Genomic DNA, 16054 nt, shown 5'->3' with positions numbered 1-16054 from the left:
TTTGGCAGCCAAAGAAGAGGGGAAAGACGGAGTTGCTGGTGGTTATTCTGAGCCTCGAGATGGCTCTGGGCTCTGACTTCCCACCAGAAGACAGGGGAGGATGTGTGGGAGAGTTCTAAGGACCAGGCCTGGAAGTGGCACATCACAGGGTCAAGTGTGGTTGGTCGAAGCTCAGACCATGGTCAGTCCTAACTGTAAGAAGGGCTGGGAAATGTAGTTCACCTCCACACCCAGGAGGCACAAAAAAGAGTGGTGGACAGCAAGCTGGGCTCATTACAGAAGACCGAGGTATTCTCTCAATAGAAAATGTCTCTGAAACTCAATTCCTATTCCTAGCAAAGGACAATTGTAAGGAAGAGCAGCGACTATGTAAGCTGTCTGCATCCTGGATTTTCTATCCCCCAAATGAGGCTGGTAATCACATTTTTTTTCTGACCCATAGTGAAGAAGAAGGTTAGGTGATCAGGGTGTACATATAAGACAGGAGTTGGAGAGGAGTGAGGAGGCCACCATAGCTTGCCAACCACCGAGTCCTATCAGTTTACTTCCATTGTGACTTTCATCTCTGGAAGCTTCTCTCAGGTCCTCAGCATTAACACCATCCAGGCAAAGAGCCTCTCTAACGTTCCCACTGATTCTATTTCAGGTCCTAGCCCATTCTCCACATTTCAGCCAAAATGTCCCTTCTAGTGTGCGTGTATCTATTATGCCACCTGTCTGCTTGAGACACTTCAAGGCTTCCCAAGGTCCTGAGGTCAAGCTCTTCCACATGCCTCAGAAAGCCCCCTCCTGAACTGCTCTTTCTCAGGGGTCCTGTTCTGTCCCTTGCCCCCCTGGACTTATGGCCCCACCACACTGAACCTGGTCCCATATCTGGACCACCCTACCATTCCATTTGCCTCTTAACCTTGGCGCAGCTTCTCCGCCCCATAAGCCTCCTCTAAGTACTTGCTCTGCGCCCTTCAGATCTGAACCTAAATGTTCCTCTGGGGAACAGCCACCTGACACTTAGCTTAGATCCCCTGTGATGTGCTTCCAGAGTACCCTGTGCTCTTCTCTGCATGACTCAACACTCACCCACTGTCATTTCTGGCTCTGCATCTATCTTTCTCACTAGTTGGTGAAGAGACTCTGAGAGCAAGGCCCTTGTTTTCCTGTTCTCTGCTGAGACCCAGTGTCCAGCATAGCATGTGGCGAACACAGTTGTGCAGTGCCTGTTCAATGGAAGGAGAGATGGATGGGTGGATGGGTGGATGGATCGATGGATGGACAGATGCAGTGTTGTATGTATTTGAAGAAAGATGACTGAGGACAGGAGGAGTCTTTGTAAAATTTTGATTTCGTTGCTAGACAGACTAATTCTCATTTTAATTTTCCACCTCTTTTTAGTAATTTTTCCCATTTTCTTGCCTAAAATCCTTGAGAATCTTTCTATGGCCCCTTGGTGTTTTTCTTTATGTCACCATGGACTCCACTCCAGAAGCCTTGAGTGTTCATGTTGAGGACCTGTCGGCTCCTTGACCCCACGGCCCCTTCTCGCCCACTGGTCTTTGCTGCCCCATTGCTGCTTCAGTCCCCAAGCACCCTGTTTTCAGCCTTTGCTGTCTCCTAGAGTCAAAGTGAAATACCCTGAAATGAGCTCTCCTTCTTACCTCATTGTATTTTCTCCTGAGCCACATTGCTCTTCCAGAATCTTCTCTTTACTTCGACAGTTGAAAGAGGGTTAATGTATTCTCACCCTGTTTTCTTGCTATTCTGTGTTTCCTCTGGGCCTCAGGTTTCCTATCTATAAAAAAGAACATAATCTGGGTTCAAGTCTTTCACTATATGCAAAGATAAAGGTAAATGCCATAATGACAGTATTGCATACATCCTCTGTCAGATACTGTGTTTATTACTTTCCATAGTTTCTATTTTATCTTCCCACCAACTCCATGCTATGTATATTATTTTTATGTTAAAGAAAACTAATATTCCGAGAGGCTAGTTGGGGCCAACGACCTTTGTTCTTGATCTTTCCATGTGGAGCAACCCGAGAGCTTCCATTGTGGACCTCACCTCTTACTCCCTTTCCCCCATAGAAGGATGACTTGCCTGCGGGTTGGATTCGGGAGAATTCATGGGGCTGCTGTGGCTCAGGTGCCCCTGTCTCCCCCAGTGGGGCCATATTTCTTTACAGTGGGGCAGTCTCCGCCTTTGCCATGCGGCCAGCCTTGTGGGACTGCTCCATCTCCATTTAAACCTAGGTGTCCAGATAGTTTTGGCAATGATAGAAACATTTTTTAAAGTCTCCGTATGTCTGGCTACATCTCTCTCTCTCTCTGGGAAAGCATGTGTCTGTTCAAGTCTCCAAGTCCTAGCACTGTCCAGGAATGTTGAACACCAAATTTGGTGCTCTTGGCCACTCTTAGCCGCAGGCAGACACTGACCCCTCTGTTGGCACTGGGAGCTCCCACCAACCTCACATGTCCCAGCCAACTGGAGCCCACAGTCACCAGCTGAACCTGAGAGTTCTTCCTCAGTGAGGCCTCAGGGACACCTCACAGAGGTGACGAGTACATTGCACATCATTGTCATTCCATTGGGAGTAAATCTGAAAAAAAACCTGCAGGGTCTCACAGCAGCATGGTGGAAGAGCATTAAAGACTGCCTAAGTGGACCTCCCAGGGCAGGGCTGTGTCTCCACTGAGATCCCTTTGTTAGTGATGTCCCTGAATGAAGCTGTGATAGGCCATCTGGGGTCATTTGAAGAAGCAGTTTGGTGTACCACGCATGCAGTGCATTATTATCCAGTTGTTAAAGTGTAAATTATTGAGTTTTGTCCTTCTTTTTCTTCTACCCATTTTGAATCTCAGACTCAAAGCTGCTCAAACCAAAGTCACTCAGATAGAAATCACAGACATGGAACTCACACTTTCAAAAGTTGACACCCATCTCTCCCCTCTGCCCTCCTCTGCCAGAGGTCTTACCACAGCTCCAGCCCCTTCTTGTAGGTGCTGAACAGGGCAGAGCTTGAGATCCTGGGCTGAAATCTTGATGACACCTTGGTCTAGATGTTAGAATTGAGGCAAATGACTGCACATGTCTGCCATCGATAGAAAGTGAAAATGAATAGGACCTAAACCTACAGGGTTGTTGTGAGAATTAAGGTTAAGCAGTGGAAAAGCACCTTCCTCACCCTTGGAACAACACTGTCATGGAGAATCAGCTGTTCCTGGTTTTCTATGCCATTCTCAAAAATGAAGCAGGGACTCCTCCTTCAGCAGCCACAGAGTAGAGCTGTGTGAGTTCACCAGGTTCTAACACCAAGCCCACGCAGGACTGGCTGCCTCGGGAGGCTCAGGAAGACCCTTCCCTGCCTCTGTCCAGCTTCTGGGTCTCTTGGCCTTCCTTGGTGTTCCTTGGTTTGCAACTGCGTCATTCCAGTCTCTGCTTCTGCCACCGTGCGGGGTCCTTTCTGCGTGTCTGTGTGCTCCCAGGACAGTCTCTCCTTATAAGGACACTGGATTATAAGATCATATTCATGGGAACCTGGGCTTAAGATGTTATTGTGTCTTTTGGGGGGAACATGATTTAACCTGCAGCAGCATGTGCTCAGTAGAAGGTAGCTATTACTATTCTAATGATGGTGTTTTCCACATGGGCCTGGCAGACAGTGTCAACTTTCATGGAGGAAAACACTATAATACCATATTAAAATTATAGGGCAAAACACAATCCATTTGTTTCTTCAACATCAATTGCACAGTTCAGGCTGAATTCATCTGAAAAGGTCACCCACCAATCACACATAACACAAAGCAATTCTGAATTCTCACATTCTGTGAGCTGTGAAAGGAGCAGGCTCAGGTCAGAGTGTTGGCAGTTTCCCTTGACAACGCTCAGACCAAGCTGATATATCTATTGCCAACGCTAAGCTTCCGTCTGCATTTGGAATCACCTGTATCTCGTGATCACCCCCATTCAGGAAACAGTCTTTGGATGTCTACTAATAAAGCAACAGGAGTGACTATTTCAGAGCAAGGTTTTTCCACCTTCAATGCTGTTGTCATTTTGAGCTGGATGACTCTGTTGTGGGGGCGTCCTGTGCAGTGTAGTAAGTTCAGCAGCAGCCCTGGCCTCTACCCACTCCATGCCACTGCTAGTCACAACCCAATGGGACTACCAAGAATGTCTTCAGACAATTTCCAAATATTCTCTGGATTGCAAAATCACTCCCAGCAGAGAACCACTGAGTTAGAGGAAGCCAATGATTAGTAGAGGCTCAAACAATACAGACTCAAAGACTAGGTTCTCCAGCCTTTGCTATCAAGAACTCTAACTTACAGTGTATGTAGGAAATAATTTTATTCATTCATTAGTTTTCTCCATCCTTTATCCAATAGACTCTCTTTAGGTACCTTCCACGTGCCAGATACTGCAGAGTACCTGGAGGTACCTCATCTCCATGTGTTAGCACTATGGATGTGTTGAGTTGTACAGGACAAGGTCCTGACGTTCAGGATCTGTCTGGTAGAGAAAAACCAAAACACCCCCCAAAGCTATACTGAATATTTACCACAGTTGACAGTGTATACAAGAGAACTATTGGGGAGGCATTATGGACTCTGAGTGATGGTGTAGGACAAGAGAAAGGTCGTTTTAACCATGACACGGCATTGAGGAAAGGTAGAGCCAGAGACCGTGAGTGGGGAGGCAAGGCGGCCTGGAGCGTCATGCAGTGCTAGCCAAAGCCTGGGCCAACAGAAGGCACGGTCACCAGAAGCCACAAAAATGGCGAATACTGGCCTCATTCAAGCTGCAGATAAGTTCTATTTGGTCTTACTATAGATTATTCATCTATTTATTTAAATTTACTGTCAACATTTAAAAAGCTGGAGATTTTATATAAATATTCAATTCTTTTGAAGAAGTGAAATAGCTGGCTGAAGAGTGCTGCTACTGATCAGAGAGAATTCTTAATGGTAATTTTTTAGGAGGAGGGGTTTAAGTTTAAATTTTTTTACCTAAAGTAGTAAGTTTTAAAGAAACAGAGAAGCAAAAAGACAGAAAACGGAAAACGAGGAGTGATCTGGCTTATTTTAGGAGGTCAAGAACAGACGGGGGAAATTGGCTGGAGGGAGGGTCTTAGTTTCAGTTAAAGGTGAAACTGTGCAAACATCGGTTAGTCAGCCTTTCATTGTTGTGACTACAATATGTGACACGAACAACTTAAAGGAGGAGAGATTCAATTTGGCTTATGGTTTAGAAGTTTCTGTCCATGGCTCCAAGGCAGACACCTCATGGTGGAAAGGCAGGGCAGAGCAGGGCTGTTCATCTCATGGCAACTGGGAATGGGAGGGGAGGGGAGGGGAGGGGAGGGGAGGGGAGGGGAGGGAATAAAGGAAATGGGAAAGGGAAGAAGATGCTTTCAGGGCACATCTCTAGTGACCTACTTCCTCCAACCGTGTCCCACCTCCCATAGCCTCCACCCCTCCCAGGAGTCTACTAAGCTATGAGTCCCTTCTTGGTTTAATCCACTGATGAGGTCAGATCTCCAATGATCCAAGCACTTCCCCAAATCCCCTCCTCCACTTTGGGGAACAAACAGTCAATGGTTGAGCCTTTGGGGGAAATTCCAGATCCAAACCATAACAAACCCACTCCTGGTAGTTCTGATGATGAGCACCTAAGTAGGACCTTGCCATGAGAAAACTGCACATAAATGAAGGAAACAGAAATCAGGCACAGAACCCTCCTGCTCAGCTCCACGTTGGGGAACATCTGGGCAGGGTCTTACTAAGTTTACACCACAAAGTTGAGGTTAAGAAGGAAATAATTTGAGTTGTGAATAAGAGCATTAACTTGTGCTTACCCATTGGAGACAGAATTTTGGACTATCTTTATGCTTGTTCCTCCCACTGACTGACTTATCACAGTATGGATGATAAGTGACTTGGGTGCATATCCAAAATCTTGTTTCTATTCTGTTCACCTGCAACACTTTCTGAAAGCTGTGTGTTGTAAATCTGGAAGCTCTTTCACTTGGTGCCCTGTGAAAATTAGTTGGATATTGGTGCCATTGTAGTTGCTTGCTCCTCGGAATGATTTCCATGCCCTGTAGGGCAAGGAGTGGAGAATAGAGTGGATTGCTGAACCCTTGGTCCAGTGGGCAGGTGTATAAAATGGTTACCATAGGAACCCAGTAATAGAGCTCAGCTGACCCTTGCTGAGGGCACAAGGCTGAGCAGGACTGAGTCAGTATGTGCCGTAAGAAAGTTTATACAAGACTGAGTTTTGCAAAGGGGTATTACTTTCAGATCAGTATTCGATTTATTATAGGGTCAAGTTTGCAAATAGGTTTGATCTTCTTTCTAGAAGAACCCGGATATGAACTCTAGTAGGTGGAGCAGGGATTTCAAAGTGCAAAAGATAAGAAAAATGATGGTCTCTGTTGGGCTCCCTCAGATGCAGACCCTGCGGTTAGGTTTTGATTGCAAGTAGTTTATTTGGGAGGCAATTCTGAGAAGTGTCCGAGGGGAAGAGTGGAAATGAGAAGGGAAGAGAAGGAAGCCAGGCAGGATGCATTAGTGAGCAGGTTGCTACTGCATGACAGAGATGGTGCACCAACGTCCTAGTTACAAGTGAAGACCCAGGGCAGGTATACCTCCACTTCTATCCGTCATGGCCTGAGCTTCCCAGGGCTTCACCCCCAGCGCTCCTGGACTGCCCTGCATGCAGACTGGGGTGCCTGAGGCGCCAACAGAAATCCCCTAGAAAAGACAGCTTCTTAGAATTGTGAGAGATGGAAAGACAGGGAGGGCTGACAGTGTTTGCTCTTGTGTTGTAAGTCCAGGACAAAGGGGTTTTCCTAACAGGATTTGGACATGGTAATAATGGAATCATTAGGACGTGTGGCAGAGCAAGGATGCTTGTTAACATCTGGCCAATCCATTCTAGCAGCTGAGATAAGGGGACAACAATGAATCTAGCTAAAGTCAGAGATGTGTCCAGGGTACAAAGACATCTAGGAAGAAGGAAACCAAGAGAGGCTTCCTCACCTGGAAAAAATGATAGGCATCTTTACTAGGAAGGTTACAAAGGAGACACTAGGAACATGTCAAAGAAAGAGGAACCTTTGCAAATTATTATAAGTTTACTATAAATCTTTAATTTTACAGATACTATAAAAGCAAAGAAAATGCTTCTAGGAGATGAGAGAAGACAATTTGTGTACCCCAAATGCAAACAGTAAAGACAGTCACTTGGAAAAGTTTAGTCTGCGAGAAGAGGTTGGGTCCAAGATGAGTTTATAAAAGATCAGGTGATGGCATGCCTAGTGATGGTGAGAGACCTACGGATAGCAAATACTTCATTAACCTAAACTATATGAGTCCCACAGTGGAGTTTTGGCCAGTAGCCATCCAGTCTATAAAACAGAGAGGCAGGTGTTCAGTTTTTTAACAAGGAGATTAATGTTTGGAAGTCTAGTAAGTCTAGCCAGTGTTTTGGCGCTTGACATGTTCTCTGTAATATCTGCTTTGGTTGCTTGGTCTACTAAAGTTTGGGAGTCTCAGGAGGAAAAGGAGACTTTACATCCTTGGAGTATCCTGTCAGTCTGTGCTGGATTGTGTTAAGTTCAACCAAATATGAGGTTGAATCTCATCAGTAAAACTGCATGAGCCACCCAGTGAGTCTGGGAACATGAAGGAGCAAGATGGTGCTGGGGCCAGTGGAGCAGAAATGATCAAGTTGTTTTTTTGTGGCTGACCTTATCCTTGTCCTCACCTGGGTTGTCACCCAGATTTTTTTTTTTTGTGTGTGTGTGTGTGCATATGAGCGTGCACATGCATACAAGCGTGCGTGTAAATAATTTTATTCATTTTAGGGCTTTCGGCAGCATAGACACGTTAAACTTTATGGGTTTACTAATTCCAAAAGCTGATCTGTGGAAATGAGATTTGATATACGCTTTCACAAGTATCAATTTGGACAAAGAGTATGAAATATAAAAGTAATATTAGTGCCTTACCAACTTCGCATGATCTTATTAAGAGAGAAACTGTGGTAATCAGAATAGCAAATATGATTGATTCTGAAATGTCAATTTCAAAAGAAACAGCTTGGTGCTTGCGGAGTCCACCTATGGAGGAAATTCCCCACTGATAGGATAGCTCTGATACCGCTCCAATATGAAAGAGGCCCCCATAGGAAAGCTTCTGGTCCCAGAGCTTTCCCTGGGAGTTTCCCATTCCTTTTCCTAGATCAGAGGGAACCATGCAGAGTCTTCTAGGGAGTATGTTTAGCTTATTCTTCCATCTGTAAGTAGAACAAGGTAATGACTCAACTTAGGTATTTATGTGTATGACTGCAAGTAAAAAATGAAGCATGGATTCTTTTTTCTTTTTCTTTTAAATTTCAGCTGGCTTGGTCTTTTCTGTGACTTTTCCAATTAGAATGCTTGCAGCAGCAACAACAGAGATGCTAATTGGAAGGAATCTTGTTTCCATGTATCTGGGACAAAGTTTGGGAGTAAGGCAGTAAAGTGAAAGGAGCCTTGGTCCAGACAGACCTGGATTTGGATCTGGGTTCACTGCATGCAAGTTCCTTATGCCCTCTCAGCCTCTGCGTCTTAGTTTTAATAGTGAAAGTGTTCGACTACACTTCACTGAGGGATCCCTGGACAGGTAAGTAGGAGTAAAGCACTGGTGTGTCTATGGCAAATTCGGGTCCTGAAATCGTGTTGCCAGAGCTCCTAACTTCTAGAATGGATTTTTCACTTGTCCAGTTAAAAAAAAATTCACAAGTATTGCTTTTGGACTCACCAAAGCTAGGTACTCTTTTAGGCACTAAGAATTTAGGAAACTGAGTAGACAAGCCTTCCTGCAGGCTCCATGGGCAGGAAGAACAAAATGCTCAGAGAGCCCAGGCCAGTCAGCCATTGATTCTGCTGAGGGCAGGAGGCAGTGTGGAGGGCGGAGGGGATGATTTCTACTGAGGTTCGTGTTAGGAGGACAGGTCTGCTGAGTGCTTAGGTGGGATTGTGCCTGGGAGGTCGAGGGGCCTCTGGGTGCTTTGTACCTTGCCTGTGTTCTAGGTGGGAGGGCGTTTGGACAGGAAGGGTAGCTGCCCTCTTATTCCAGTGGTAGCTGTTTCTCTGTTTTTTGTTCTGCCTCATAACCCCAGAAACCTTGATATTAGTTGGCCTTTGATATAAAGAACGTTCACACCTGGGTCAGCAGATTGCCCACCTTAGCTCATACCTGAGCAGGTGCTAATGGGAGCAATCATTTGGGGAAGAAGACTCCTTGAGTTCAGCCTCAACACTCCAACAGATTTCAAGACCAGAGCACTCAGAGGATCTGAGTTAAAAACGAGACAAAACAAAGCAGGACCTCACGGTGGGCTTCTGTTTTCTCAGTGGCCTCTAAGTCATGATTGAAAGGACAGAATCTGGGAATGAAGAAACCATTGGATAGGTCTTTGGAAAAGTATGAATCTTTTGAAAGGAAAATTTGTGACGAAAGCTGGGCATAGTGGATGAGCCCTGAATGAGGAGCTAGAGGTCTGTGTCCCCGAGCCTGGGGGTGTGATCTAGGACACCATGACACCTCTATTGGCATTGTTTTCTTGACCTGCCCCTCAGACCTCCTCCATGGGTGGCTGGGAGTGACGAGATGGATGACTCTAAATTGGGCAAATGCGATGGTGGCATTTTTTTCATTGCGAGGCCTCTGCAAGCTTCAAGCCAGACCGTCAGCTGATCCCAGCAGGATGGAAGAGTTTCTCTCCAAGGCCTTGACCTTGCCAGTAAAGCCCACCAGGAGCAAGAATGAGAGGAATTAGGGGAGCGGGAGTTGTGAGGAGGGAGTTAGTGACTAGGGGAGTGGGGAGCAGGTGTTATCGTGTGAGCTGGTCTGGGAGAGGATCTCACGTGGTCTGGAGCTGGCCTGGGGAGGGGGGCAGAGCAGATGACAGAAGCCTGAGTGTCATCTCAAGAAATTCCATCACAAACAAGACAGGATTCGGGTCTAGGGGGAAAAGGGGTGGTACAATCCTCTGCACCTGCCAGGAGTGCAGGCCCCACGCGGCCCCTGCAGAGGGGCCGGGGCAGGTGACCTGGTCACCTCATGGGGGAATTCAGGAATATGCCACAGAGGCGGGTGCCAGGCTTTTAGACTTGCATGACCTGGTGCCTCTTAGCTCCCTGCTGTGACTTATTACCACTCACCCCTCATACTCCATGTACCAATCCGCCCAAGGTTACAGGAACATGCCAGGCTCTCCCCAACCCTTGCCTGCGCTAGCCATGTGTGCAAACTGGACAGGAGGCCTTCTGCATGCTACTGTCCTCCACCTGCCTGAGCTCCCTGGGGGCAGGGCGGAGGCTTTGCTTTTGGCATCTCTCCAGTGCCCAGCACAGTGCCAAGAATGTAACTGGAGCCCAAATGGCAATGTCCCCTTATCTAATGGGTGAGTGAACCAGTGAGTGGACGTATGAATGCGAGTGTCAGGGCTCCCGAGGTCAGGCAGGCGGTCACGGGGCACTCCTACACATTCCTGGCACACGGGCAGGAGTTCTTGACAAAGCTGGCCTTTGATTGCTTCCAAAGCCCTGATCCCTCCAAGAAACTGAACTCTGCTGGGAAATAACTCCAATGAGGCAGAAAAAGGAGCAATTGATGAGACGCTGGGTCTGAGGTTCACAAGGTCTCTTAGGAAACGTTGAGAAGTCATCGTTACTTATTTCCATTAATAAAATAAAGAGCCTGTGACCTGAAGATAGTCTGGTCTAAGAACTCCAGGCAGGGGACGTGACCCCATGGGGAGGCCCCCTCTGTACCTGGCCTGCCCTCCTTCTCCACCTTTGAAATTCCAACCTGCGCAGACCTTGCCGTCCACGCTCCTGGATTTTACAGAAGCCATAAGGCATGCCTTTTAAATTTACTTTCTCCCACAGAAGCTAATTTAATATTTGGAGACAACAGCAGCCAAGGCCATCCCTGGATGGTTGTTATTTATAAGATCGTAAAAAAGACAGATCCAGCTCCTGATGTTACTGAATTGTATTCAGCAAAAGCACTGAGAGGCACCGAGATGTTTGTGGGGGGGATAAAAAGGAAACTGCCTAGAAGTCACCCCAACAGTAGGGCCAGGGAGGCTGCTGTCTGCTTCGGGACCAGCAGTGGCCCCTTCACCTTCCCTGGGTACTTTTATGAGATGTGGCTTTCTCTGAGGGCACCGAGGTTGCGTTGCTCCTTTGAGGCTGTCTCTCCACAGTCAGTTTGAGCTAGGAATAGATTCTTTTTATTGTTATGATGGAGCTGTATAATAATCCCTGGGAGACAAAGACAGTAATTGTGGTATGGAGAGTGCTGTCTCTGCCTGAGGGATATGGAAGTTCAAGGCTGCTTTTCTTAATTGTTACCTGTGGGGTGTACTTCCTCCCTGAGCTGGCACCTCCCTGTCCTGGCTGCCAGAAGTCAGGGTTTATGAATTCTTATACGCTGTCACCCCTTGGGTGGTGGGAAGTCTGGGGCAGGAAGAGAAGTACACCCTAGTGAGAAGATCTGCGGCAGAAGTTTCTGTCTAGCTCTCAGCTGGTTCCCAAACCTCCTCTAGCCAACAAAGGCAGGCACTTCTCATTATTTGCAGCAGCCGTGCATGAGAAGGCCACTGTGAACAACGGATTAGCAAGTGCTGAGCCACTGCTGTTAGGGGGCATACAGGGTTGGTGTCCTGCAAGCCTCTGGTCACAGCACTTTTTAAAATTGTTTTTATTTGTTCTTTTTAGTTATACGGTGGCATGTATTTTGGCATATTATACATACGTGCAGTCTGACTTCCCATTCTTGTGGTTGTACACGATGTGGTCACAACACTTTTGTGAACTGATCAGTATGTATTTTTGCTTCGCATGTTTCTGTCTACAGATGCCGTATGTAACGTCGGCTGTGGATTCTTGGACACTGAACTCCTGTCCAACAGCCCTTTATACGCCTGAATGAAGCTTCTCTAACACATAAGGGCATTTAGGAATGCTAGACTTGGAAGCCACTTTAAACAATGAAATCATCAATAAAAGCCCCCATTGTGAAAATGTGGCACCACACAGCTGTGGAAGGACACAAGTTTACAGGATGGATGGGGACCGGCATGGGGGCCCAGCACTGCCTTGGTGCACACTAGGGGACTCCAGGGCCTTGCAGCTCTGTGCCTGTGGTCCCAGGAGACCTCCCCCGGTTCAGGCTGGGCTTCCTCAGGGCCAGGTGCTCTCGCTCAGCCCCAGCAGCACCGCAGGCTTCACTGAGGGTAGCCCGTCTCATATGCAGCCATCGGGAACGTGCCAGACACTGAGGTGTCTCCAGCCCAGAGCAGAGGCAGCTGGTGGATGGATGTGTAAGTGCAGGTTGTAAACTCCACCAGCGCTCTTAGCAGGACTGGGCGGGGAGGCTCTACATCCTGCCTCCTTTTGGTCTGAATTCCTTGAGGACCTCTCCCTTAGATATTTGCTCCAGCACAAATCAAATCTGTAATTTTCTTCTTAATACACTGCCTCCTCTCCCTGTGTGTTTGTGTGTGTATGTGTGTGTTTGTGTGTGTGTGTGTGTGCGTGCGCATGTGTGCTGCAGTGGCACAAGTGGGGCACGGGCACGGGAGATTCCATCACCCCAGGCAGCTCCTCTGAGCCCTGAAGATTGGCTTCTTGTGTCCCGTCTGGTGTCCCTTGCTGCCTGTCTGTAAGTAATAAATTTGCCTCCTGTAGCTCCTTGGGTGTGAGTGTTCTGTCTGTCTTTGTGCAAGGGCACCACCCAGGGTGCAGGGGACAAGGTGTTCAGAGTCTCCCCCGGGCCTGAGACCAGTGCACAGTGAATCTGCCCACAGGTGGGGGTTCCTCTTTACACTCTTCTGAGGACCCAGGGTGGCATGGGGCTGTTCACAGGCTGCCTCTTTGTCTCACAGTTCCTGTCCAGGTCAGAGGGCGGAGGTGAGATTTGCCATACTGGTGGTGGCCTTTAGCCCTCTGGTGGACAGCGCCAGTCCCGTGGCAGAGAGGCCTGGGTGTGGTTCCTTCCTGAGACTGACCAAGCTGATTGATCTCACTTAACAGCAGTTTCCTGAAATACAAACTTGAGAACTAATTGTTCTTCCTCACTGTGAGATTTCAATGAGATTACACATGAAAACCATTTAATACAGGGCACATAGTTCTGATAAAAGTCATTTAGAGGCTCTAAGCCTGTCTGAGCACTCATTTTCCAAGAGGGATTCCACAGCTCAGATTTTACCATTTTAAATGTCTTCAAAGACTGGGCCAATTGTGAGCACGGGGACTGCCTCCCACCCCTCACTCTGAGATCTCTTAGCACTGTGGGCCCCAGTCCGAGCAACTCCCAGACAAAATTATGTCTGAATATCACAATATTCAGGCAATATGATACTTTTAGCCCTTTGGCAAAGTTGATAGCATTGAGGCACATGCAAAATCTTACCTCTTTTAAGCTGCCTTAAAATATTTTTGAATAAGATAGGGACATAAATAAAAACAAAACCATGCATATGAACACAGATAAAATAAAAAAAAAATACCTCTCCTTTGCAATAAATATCCCTGCTCGTAAGTGCTGATAAGCAATAGCACTTTAAATGGTCTGACATTTCAGATGTCAGAGATATCTTACAAATAGGCTTTGGACGAGATTCTCTTGATCTTATTAGTCATAATGAAGTAGCACATGTTGCTATGTAATTATTTTCAGGTTACCGACTACTCTGAATCAGCCCTCTTGTTTGATTCTAACAATGCAGAAAATGGGAATAACCATGCAGCATTTGTTCAGTGTGTACTACAAGCAGGACCCGTGTGTGGTTGAATGATTTGGGCATGAAGAGGTGGCTAGCCATATTCTCAAGGCGCTTGGATTCCAGTTCAGTGACCATGACAGGACCCTGCCCATTGCTGTAGGACCCAGAGGAGGGGGCTGGGGTCTTGGAGGAGTGTGTGTGTGTGTGTGTGTGTGTGTGTGTGTGTAGAGTTGGGGAGAAATGTGTGAGTGGAATCCTGCAGAACTGGGGACATGGTATCTGAGAAATAGAGGGTGGGAAGAGAAACTGGCATAGGCTGGACACCATGGCCATCACGAGCAGGGACCTGGAGGCACGGGGAATGGGGCCTTGTGGGCCACGCTGAAGGGTTAGAAAGGTTCCTGAGCAGCAGCGGGGAGGCCCTTAGGGCTTCATGCAGAGGCTGGCCCGGGACTGTGAGGAGCAGCAATGGGTGAGGCGGTGGGGGCTGTGGTGGCCCTGAGTCCCTGCGGGGTGGCAGTGGTCTGGGCATCTCTGAGGAATCCTGCCCTCTTCGTCCTGGATGTCGTCCTTTTTCCTCACCTTTGAGATGCCCTGTTCTCTCCTGCGCTGATAAAGCCTTTTTTCTACCCCATTGAAGTCACCAAAACCCCCCGGGGTGAGGCCCCCTGAAGTTGGTACTCTGACCTCGCGGACAGCAGTGCGGATGCAGCTGGAGCCACGCTCATGCTGCGGGGAGCCTGTGAGCCCACTAGGAACTCCAAGCAGAAGCACCCCTCAGATTCCATTGGGGGCCTCCCTGCCCTCCAGGCAAACTGGGCACCGGTCCCTGTCCCTTCCACAGGAGTCTGCTTCAGGGTCCTGCCTTGCTGAACCAGCCTGTGGCAGCAGGTGCTTGGCCCACCTGATGTCAGTGATCCTGGGCAGGTGGCACAAGGGAGGGGCCCCTGGGGAGGAGAGAGCCCCGAGGAGAAGGTGCTCTGTCCCCTGCTTTCCTGGCTGCGTGCTGGCGAAGCCCAGGCTCGCTGTCCAACTTCGGAGTTTTTATTTTGACTTTGTCATTTACCATCAGCTACTAAACCTCACTGTACTCACCTTTCTCCTCTGTAAAATAGGGACGGTGATGGCACCAAGGCATAAGCCCTGTAGATGTGATGTGCCCGTGCGTGCTCCATGCAGGACGACTTCGGTTCCCAGTGCATGAATGAAGTTCTGTGCCCTTCCCTCGCAGGCGCACGTGCATGCCTGTGGGGTGCCTGGACGAGGGCTGTGGGCATTAGGGTCTTGACTTTCCTGTGGATTACTGGCCTGTTTGGGTCACACTACTTCATCTTCTTTTAAAGACTTGCTTTCACCATCTGAAGAATAGAGGTCACAAAGAACTACTTCTATTTCTGTTATGAGGGTTAAACGTGGTAAGACAGGCGAAGGGTTCAGGGTATCAGCTAGCTTCATAACATCCGCCACTGTGATCACTGTGGATCTAGTAGTATGTTCCCTGACTTATGTTGCTCGTTCATCCAAGAAGCACCTTTTATTCCACATTTTATTGGTGCATTATAATTATACACAATAGGGAGGTTTGTAGTTACATGTCCACACTCTATTGTTTTACACTTTCTGAGCTCTGCCTACTGGAGTGGTGCTTGGGACACAGGATTCATCATTTTTCTCAAGTAATTCCAATCATGGTCTCTTAAACTCTGCAGGAGGAATTTGTTTGTTAAATTTTCTGAAATAGAACTTTAAGGCTAAGAATATTGAAGTCTTGTAACTAATCAGAGATGGAGCCAGGATTCTGCTGCATTCTGTCCCCTGAGCCCTGCCAAGGCTTGTTCTAGTGGTTGCAACTAGAGCAGTTTAAAGCTTATAATAGAGTTTAACAATTGTGGGCTGAGTTTTGAGTTTTTGTCAAGGATCCTGATGTCACAGTTAGGCCGTGTGCAGGGATCCCTTCCTACAGAGGAGGAGCCTCAGGCCACCAGATGACAAACCTTGCGTGCCCAGTGGACAGTAGAGCTGGGGACCACCCAGGGCTCTCTGGCATTCTGCTGTCGGTCTTTGTGCTGGCCATGCCGAATGACCATCTTTTCTCATCTTTGGAACCCTTGCCTGAGTTCAGTCCAAACCTAACGCCCTGGCTATGAGCCTTCCCCATGGTTCCTTATTGGGCTGGGAGAGTGGGACCAACACAAAGCCCCTTTTGGACGCTCACGTTGGCCATTCTGATGCGTGCCTGTGTTGCTGCTGGATGGAGAGCCAGGAAACA

The sequence above is a fragment of the Callospermophilus lateralis genome, chromosome 16 (assembly GCF_048772815.1).
Source record: "Callospermophilus lateralis isolate mCalLat2 chromosome 16, mCalLat2.hap1, whole genome shotgun sequence".
In the NCBI taxonomy this organism is placed as follows: Eukaryota; Metazoa; Chordata; class Mammalia; order Rodentia; family Sciuridae; genus Callospermophilus; species Callospermophilus lateralis.
This window is presented reverse-complemented; position numbering follows the sequence as displayed.